Raw genomic sequence first — 9,750 nt, 5'->3', positions numbered from 1 at the left:
TTTTTAGTCATAATATTTATCACAGCAATATGAAGAAAACAAATGCAAGAGTCAAATATAAACACACGCTACAACTGAAAAGGTGTATGAGTGTCTACATTTGTCACCTCATAGTCAATCTAAGCACATCTTCTACCTGGATTGATTTAGTATACATGTTCGTCTGGCAGAGAAATTAAGAATCGTCCTTGAGCTGGTGGTGGCGATGATGAGGAAGGTGATGATGAAGGTGATGATGATGGTGGTGATGATGAAGTTGATGAAAATAAGGATGGTGAAAATGTTGATGATGGTTCATTGCTGGTATCGGGTGATGATGATTGTTCATTGCTGGAATCTGGATGAGTTTTTCTAGGCTTTCATATTTTACTGAAAACCAGAGAAATTCAAGGTTTTTAAGCTCAGATTTAGACTGCCTATGTACCAAACACATGGACAGAGTAAATACCAGGTTCACGGCTTTTCTAGTGTGACATTCACAGGTGGGATATTCTAACTGTGGAAGCTCCCAGTCTCAAAGATTGAGCAGTTATCTTCCAGCTTCTCGGGTGTAATTCAGCAATTGTTTTTATTTCAATATGCATACAATTGTGCATAATGTATATATAAACTAATGTATTGCATGCATTTAATTTGTTTGTGTGTTTTATTCTCCAGAGAACATGACCATTACAATGTAATAACCACATTTTACTTATCCATTCATCAGTTAAAAGGAATTTAAGTTATATTTATGATTTGGGGCTTTTGTTGTGAATAATGTCAAAGTAATTGTTTAAATTATTATAGTATTTGTGGGCTTTTTGGCAAGCATTATTTTGAAATTATTATTATTTCCCACTTTTATTCTAGTATGTTTTCTATGTGTTTACATTTTATTCATAGTTTTAGGCAAAAAAATTTTCTCATCAACTTATTCTAATAAAACTTATTTAAATAAACTTTAAGTCAATTGCATAAGTTACTAATATTTTACTTTTCTCAGAATTTATTTCATTGAATCCTATTCATGTATATTGTTTCTTTTTTTACTCTTACTTTTTTTTGCAATTTAATATATTATAATTTTCAGTTCAGTATTTTTTTTTTTGTTTTTAGACAAGGTTTCTCTGTGGTTTTGTATCCTATCCTGGAACTAGCTCTTGTAGATCAGGCTTGTCTCGAACTCACAGAGATCCGCCTGCCTCTGCCTCCAGAGTGCTGGGATTAAAGGCATGTCCCACCACCTCCCGGCTTCAGTTCAGTATTTTTAAGGGACTCCTGAGTATGGGAATGAGTGGGTCTCTGATTCTCGTGTCTTTTTCTGTTAGTAGCTTTGTCCAACCTTCATGTGATGATTTTTGTTCTATTTTATGATATTTTTGTTTTTATATTAAAAAGCTTCTGACTTGAATATGTATTGTTTATAACATTTTCTAATTTATATTTTTAAATATTTGCTTTTTGTTAAATTATTCTTCAAATTTGTTACATAAACTCTTCTTTTAAATGTTGACATTTAATTATACATATTTCTTAATGATTGTTTAAAAATCAGAGATATGTAGAAAACTAATATATGTCTTCCAAAAGTAAAACTTCAAACTATTTTTAACACTCTCTAATTTGTATTACTTTATAGTAAGAAATATAATCTGTAGATTTAATCTTTGACATTTTTAGAATTTTCTCTATAGGTTAATATGTTATAAACTTTTTCAAATCTTTTTTGTGTACTTAAAGTCCGTATCATCTGTTTTTGTTATAGTGACATGTTATATTATGTTCTTGACAGTATTCTGTATTTATTTTATGCTATAGCAACACTCCTATGTTTACAGTGCTCTTCTAGCTAATAAAAATTATAATCAACCCATTTTTCTTGAAATTTACCAGTTTTTCTGTGATCCTATGAAATATACTTTATATAATTATGAAATATGTGTTTGTATCTCTATCGTTATTCACAAATCTAATACCGCTGTTTTTACTTACAAAACATTTAAAACATCATCACTAGGAAAAATTTTCAAAAAAGTAGAGAATGAATCAGAACTATATAAAAGCTGTTCAATCATTATATAGACAGACAATTGTTTCAAACATGGTCCCTATATGCAAGACTGAACTGACCAAGCTATGTCTAGCCAAAGCTGCAAGGCTAATACAAGATTTTAATTTCCTGTTTATTTACTTTCTATACATAAGTAATCATTTCATCATCACCATCATCATTATTATTATTTTGTCTATCTCTTGCTGTGGTCACTCCTTCAGGTAAACTTGTGCAGGCCCCTTGGCTACTGGATTTGGTTCCAATGCCAGATGACTGTTGATCACTACTCTTTCTGTGAGTTTATCCCCTAATAAATAAATCTTTGTTGTACTCCATTCTGGGCTAGTGTGGAACTCTTTTGTAGGCAACAGTTTGGCACCCATGTGGCCAGAGTCCACACCATTGCCCGGACCTGCCCACAAGGTTTGTGGCTTTCTCCCACTGTACCCAGCTGAACATTAATGGAAAAGAAAGAACAGCAGCAGAGAGACATTGGATAATAGAAAAAAAAACCTTCTGAATTAAATCATTTGATGTATTTCAAGGATGTGGGGAACTCAGAATGGAAGCCAGAAGCTGTTCTACATTGGAGAAGGGGTTTCACTTTTGTTTCCACAAGAGAAGAAAAGAACGGATACCATCCAAATTAATAAAGATTCCGTTTGGCCAGGCGGTAGTGGCACACGCCTTTAATCCCAGCACTCGGGAGGCAGAGGCAGGCGGATCTCTGTGAGTTCGAGACCAGCCTGGTCTACAAGAGCTAGTTCCAGGACAGGCTCCAAAACCACAGGGAAACCCTGTCTCGAAAAAACCAAAAAAAAAAAAAAAAAAAAAAAAAAAAGAGAGAAATCTCTTAAGAAAGAGAAATGACAATTCTACAGGTTTTAAGGAAACTGCATAAATGTTGGGGCAGGGTTCTGTTCTTGTCTTTGCAGGAAAATACTCATCTTCAAAAATTCGAGAGACCTTGGCTATCTAGAAGCCTAAAGAAGAAAAGATAGCTATCCAGAAAGACTCACCAAACAAAGAGAAGTCTGGCTTATGGCACCCATATCTTTTACAGGGTAAAATTTGACTACCTAAACATACAGACATATCTCCTTCCTCCCAGTATAATGATAGTCAGGATTCACTTAAAAATCAAAGCAGACTTGGAGTTGGAGAGTGGCTTTCCTTCTTCTCTAAATCCAAACATGTTATTAAAAGAAAAATTCAGAGTTTCTGTCCAATCTCAGGAGCCAATTGGTATGAAAGAGAAAAAGGAAAAAAAATAGGAAAAAAATTTATTTCTCCAAATACCTATTTTTCTCTCTATGGTACCTTTCGTTGAATGTATGTCTATATAAACAATGCTTAAGTTTTCAACAATTAACACTAAATTTTCCTGGAGTTAATCATTGACGTTTCCAGGAAGAGCCACAATTCCACCTGGTTGATAAGATGTCATGATGCTGATAGCACCACTTTAAGATTGGTTTTCGGTTGCAAACTGCTCAAGATCATTCCCATTTGACTAGCTGACATGGTACACCTTCTTACAATGTTCTGGCCAGAACTTAAAATAAGGACTTCAGAAAAGAAAAAGAAAAACAAAACAAAACAAAACACTTGACTACTACTTAGAGACTTTCTTCAATTGTACCACACAGTAATCTTGAAACTTAACCATCATTTTAGTTTTTAAAGGACCCCATAATAATAACATTGTCCCCATGACAGCTGGAAGTAATTCTAGAAGACAATGTCTCCTCTCCCAACAAAGTTTGTCCTCAGAATGAGGGATATCTATTAGGGTTTGGTTATACATGGTGGAGGCTTAGAGGTGGAAATTAAGTAGACTCGTGGATCTCTTTTGAAAAAAAAAAGAGATTGAATGTGATAGTGGGTAGCTTTATAATAACTCTTTTGTATGGCAACAATCTCTTACATATAATTTCTCACTGTCATTTTTAAATCCTATTCGGAACTCTTCATTTTTTAATTGATGAATGTATATTTCTTAAGTTTGTTATAAATAACATTTTGGACCACACTTACATTGTTTTATTTAATATTTAACACAAAATATTTTTTGTTTCTGCTCTTTTTTATTTTCTTAATTTTCCTAGAATAAAAGCCATTTTCTTCTGTTGTTCTAAGGGCTGTTTTGTACTGCCTTTAAGATACATAGCCCTATGTATTCACTGTCCTTGTGTCTCTACACACATTAACATCTGCCTTTGCTCACCAGTTTAATTTCATTTCTTTGGTTCCCTATAATCTGTTACATCATCATTTTTATATTGTCTCACGAAGTGTCTTTGGGGTGGATAGGAAGGGACAACTTAGAACCTTACCAGTTTGCTGAGCTGGTATGAGATTCCAGAATTGGTTCTCTACAGGCTTTGCTATCCTCTGGTGAGATTAACTTGGAAACAAAGATGAATTGTTTAAGCATGTGCAATGTGAAGCTCCTTCTTTCCCTTACAGGTACACTCAACAAATCATACATAAGTTTTAATATATTGGAACATTGGAATATAATATTTTTTATGTTTTTTATAAAGTAGTACTTATAATGTATATACTAAACAGTGCTTTACAAATAGGTTCAAAAATTTAAGAAATATTAAATGTGAAAGTTTGAATTATTTTGCTTGTTGTTTTGTCCTTATAGAATTACAAATTACAAGAGATCCAAGGTTTGTGAATAAATAGGATTGCTCATTTCTACATGAGACTCAAATGCTTATTTTTGCTTATTGTCACGTTGCATGAATAAGATTTGGTTCAAAGTAAAGTCAAACTTTCTCATGATAATATTTCACATTAGGTCTTACTGAAATAATGTACATTAATAGTTCATAGTGAGTGAAATGTACTGTATTTTTTACTATTTAACCTGGAAAATATGCAAATATGAACAATAATCCCAATTCAATTATATTTTTGAGACAGCATAAATACAAGAAAAAATGCATGAGAAATAGTGCTATAGAGATTTAGCTGACTCTCCTTCAGAACTGTAATTCGAAGACCAGTTTAATACTTATCTCTGAAGAAAATGCTATAACCCAAGACATAAAGTGACCTTAAGATAGACAAGGAAAGTTGCAGACATTTCATCAGATTCAGATAGAATTTATAGTCTGAACATCATCCTAGATAGTGAAGTCCAAGGTAAGACAATAAAAGAAAAGGTAGTAAAGGCCACCTGCCATAGAACAGAAGTAAACAGATACCATAGAGGTGGGCACACTGGGAAAGAGAAAACTGGATTGGCAGACCTTTTATTCCTTCTGCTACTTATTGAAATAAAATTCCTTTAGAGTGACATGGGTCCTTACTACAAAACAGAATCTTTTTTACATAGACTACAAACTTTTAATATTGTTTAGGTTTGCCTAGCATTCTCTTAGAAGTTGCTGTGTGCCACAGAACTCAAGAAGCATTTGGGGTAGAAAGAAATAGTAACTAAATGTGTGTGTTTACATCGGCTTCCCTTTCAGTTTTCTTAGCTTCAAGCAGGGAAGGGGGTTCTGATTCCACCTACTGTCATCAGCTCACTTTGAAAACAGCTGAAACCCCTTGACCTTCTTCCATTTTTAATCTTGAGATGAACTGCGAGCAAGCCGTGTGTACTTAACACTTACTGCAAACTCAGTTTTATCTAGGAAGGAAAGGCAATGGTTGAATACGAAGAAAAGACAAATTGGAAAATTTTCCGCTGGAGCATTTGGAATCTGTCCGCTTTTGTAACTTTCTGACTCTAGCTATACTAACAAGCCCAACATCATCACATATCTGCAGGTTTTTTGGAGGAGGAAATTGGGGGGGAGCATATAAAACACATTTCTTATTAAGAGGACACTTACTTTTTCTATTTTCTTTTTATCCACAAATACATCCTATTTATTTTTACTATTTTTTCTTAGACTAGCCTTCTTTTCATTGTAAAACAGAATTTTCTCTTTGATACAAGAAATCCCTTCTTTCCTAGTTGAAACACTAGAGCAAGGCACCTACTATTCATGTATGTAGCAGGAGCTACTGATCACTGACCAGGTCATTTGTGTCAGGGGTACCGGCGTACTGAAATTCATATATTCCAAATGGTGCCTGGGAACCAGATGGCTGCAATGACTTCTCATTCTCTCTTTCTGCTTAGCATCCCCACTTAGTTCTATTTGAAACTTATGTGCCCTTGAAGGTAAATCAAACCAGAGAATACTAGGGCAAAAAAGAAAACAATTCAAATTTTAAACAAGGATTGTCAGAAAATATCTATCAGAACTTGATGTGCCATGAATTTCAAGCTATAGAGCCTCCTTCAAAGACTGCTTTTATTAAGTGCCTGTGTATAAAGAAAAATCCATTACATATGATATGCACCTTGTGCCTATCAGTTTGAAGGTTGTTTATAGTGCTGAGCCCACCTGAATCAAAGGGGAGAACACAGAGAAGACAACGAGACCATTTTATAATTGTTCTCTTTAGAACAGATGAATGCTTCAAATAAAAATGTACTTTCATCAATTTACCAATTTGATTTAAAAAGGAGCACATGCGGGAGGAATTTTAGAAAATGCTTCCATTTGGTGGATTATTTTTCTTAGTCGTTTCTTAAATTATGAATCCTAATACTATTGAAGAAATCCCTTTGTTGCTTGTCTCATGGTTCAATTGCTGTTTGTTGCTAGAAATTGAAGTAGATATCTAAAGAACAGACATCATCTCTAAGAATTTCGGTTTCTGTGACTTGAAAAAGAAAGGAAAACTCATACATTTTAAGCACTTTTATCCATTTCTGGAAAGTAAATGACTAACCTGAAGATGTGCTGTAATTTAGGGCTCGTTTTGACCATTGACATTTTGTTTCCTATTTGCTTCTGTTCAGTGGGCTCATTATTACACTGTTTATTTTACCTAGAAACCAAAAACAACAGAACAATCTTGACTTTCTATACCGTGAACACCAAATCCATAAATCACAGTCCTTAGCACCCGTCTTTACATTTCAGACTTAAGAGTCCATGACCTCCCGTCCCTAACAAGTTTTCCTACTGTGTTTCCTGTTATTTGTAAGTGAAACAGTGATAACATGGAAATCGTGGAGTCATTTTCACCATTTTGAGCTTATTTCTTGTAGGGATTGATAAAATTCTTTATACCATGTGCAAAAAAAAAGTAGCAACATGTCTTTACCTATAGAATTGTATTAAATGTAGCCTTAGACAATTCTTAAGCAAATTGTTGCCCTATAGCTTGGTTCTCTGTAATTTCAACACATGAATGACGTGCTCTTATTCTCAAATCTAACTTTTCCTCTGGCCACCGCGAATGTCTGCAACACTATAGCAAACACAGATCACCATGAAGGAGGCATAGTTTTTATTTATTTTTTAATAGCAAAACAACCAATAAGAGAGGGACGTAATTATAATATAATTAAATAATTGGAGATAATTGCCCAGTGGTAATTTGTTTCCACATATTAGAAGGTTAGCAGTATGTGGGCAGGAAATAACCCCTTTCCTGATTCTCGACAAGTACTTCCCATGTGGTAAACTGGTTTTAGGTTCTTCTTACATTGCAACATGTGTCCTGAGTACATGAGCTTATACAATGCATTCAACTGTGTAAACCTCTTACCAACAGGACCCAAGAACATAGAAAATTGACAAAGCACAAATTTTAAGATATTTGGCCAAGTCCTACACATAGAATGCTGATTGTGACTTAGAATGAAGCAATATCGAATCCTTCCTTAAGAAAATAATGATCTAAAAAACCACTTAGAGATATTTAGCAAAACACAGATATGTTTTTTCATCCCTTGAGTTACATAAAGAGCACGGATTGTGTTATATATTTACTATGCAAGCCAGGGAAATGTTATTCTACTTTTTAACATCAGCCTTGATTCTAAAATCTGCCAACTCATCGTTGTGATTCTTACAGCATATTAAATGTGTAGTCCTGGATTTTTCCTGCCTTAAGCATTTGCATTCACAGTAGGGTGATACCTAAGAAAAGGTTTCATCCCTGGGGCTGGATTCCTGATGTCACTGGGGTCCCAACTGACACACATCTAAAATAGCCAAATGTCAGAGGGAAATACTGTGTTGGAAGAATAACTCAAGTTGCAAGGTTATGTTTTCAAAACCACGGCTGCAATACAAGCATCCCTGCATGAGCTTCTTTCCTCTCTTTCCTTTTCTCGAACATTCTATAGAATTTTCTGTGGAGGGATTGGTACTTTTATTGACTTTTTACCTCTTATCTACCATTTGTCGGTCTCTATTCCTATTACATATATCATCTATTTTCTATGATGAGCTATTCAAATACATAGAATTGTGTTCAGAATACGTTTTCATCCAATAGTCAATGTAGTCAAGTTTCAATATTTCAGTGTGTTGAATTTTGACATGTTTTAAGAAATTAAATGTTCCTGAAAACATAGCTTCCCATATTCTTATCCTCTGCTTTGCATCTTAGTGGAAACCCTGGCTTCATTTAAGTGTTGAACTTCACCAGAAACGTTTTATATGTTTACTACTTACCATATGAATATTTATATATGAGTGCAAACATTCATAAGCAGTATCATTTGCTTTTTTAAACTTGATAAATATTGTAAAATTCTGTTTGCATTCCTGAAATGTTTGAGTTTTTTTCCTTTGAAGTTATGTTTCTGAGATCTCTCTGTTGATACACAGCACGTCTTATTTAAACGCCTGTATCCACTGTGAGACTGAACTTCAATTTATATGTTCTGTTTGACATGAGCATCAAGATTTTCCTCTCCTTGTTCTTATAATTAATCCTGCAGTATACATTCTTGAAAATATCCTCCATCCATTCCCCCACATGGAGAAATTATATATTACATGCAGAAATTCAGTCCTAAGATGATTTGCATTTTCATCCGTGAACAAGATATGTGTTAAGAACTGATGCATATTGATATAAGTGTATGAGCTCCTGTACTAATGGGAGGACCCTTTATTTATAGCTCTCTCTTCTGGGCAGGGGTTTATCAATGGATTGTGGCACGCAGTACAAGCAGCAGATGCTCTGAAAGAATTTTCCATTCTCCATTTAATTCTACACTCTAGATTCTTCTTGTTAGAGAGTAGTCAAATATCTTCATGATCCAAACAGTCACCACTGCTTTTTCTCAATTCTTAATTATAACAATGACGTATAAATAGGACCAGGAGACCTGTTACATAGCAAATGTTACCTTCAGCCTGAACTCAGCTTAGATATTAAAATTCTAACCCTAAATCGATGGTATTATGAAGAAGCAAACACTGTGGTTAACTCATGAGTGACACGTTTATATAATCTTTATAAATAAAAACTCAGGAGTCAGATATCAGGGTAAGAACCTGATAGATCTGAGAAGCTGTGGAGCAGCCACCAGTGACTTTCCACTTCTTCCAGATGGAGTGAGATCCTCTCTAAGCCCTGCTATACTATTTCCTAGGTCATCTAAAACCTCTATGGTTAATTTTAGTCAGCTAATGGCCAGTTCTGCCCTCTAATTCAAAATAAATTTTATGTTCAAAATGTAATCAAGATATCACATAATACATGCATGTAGGGTCCTGATAACTGAATTTGTGCCCTTTTAAAAATAGACCAAAGGGTTTGTTTGCCTCTTCCATCACATGAGAATACAATGGAAAGGCACAGAGGCCCTTGCCAGGCACAGGATCTACTAGTAT

This window comes from Microtus pennsylvanicus, chromosome 22 (genome assembly GCF_037038515.1).
Source record: "Microtus pennsylvanicus isolate mMicPen1 chromosome 22, mMicPen1.hap1, whole genome shotgun sequence".
Taxonomy (NCBI): domain Eukaryota; kingdom Metazoa; phylum Chordata; class Mammalia; order Rodentia; family Cricetidae; genus Microtus; species Microtus pennsylvanicus.
This window is presented reverse-complemented; position numbering follows the sequence as displayed.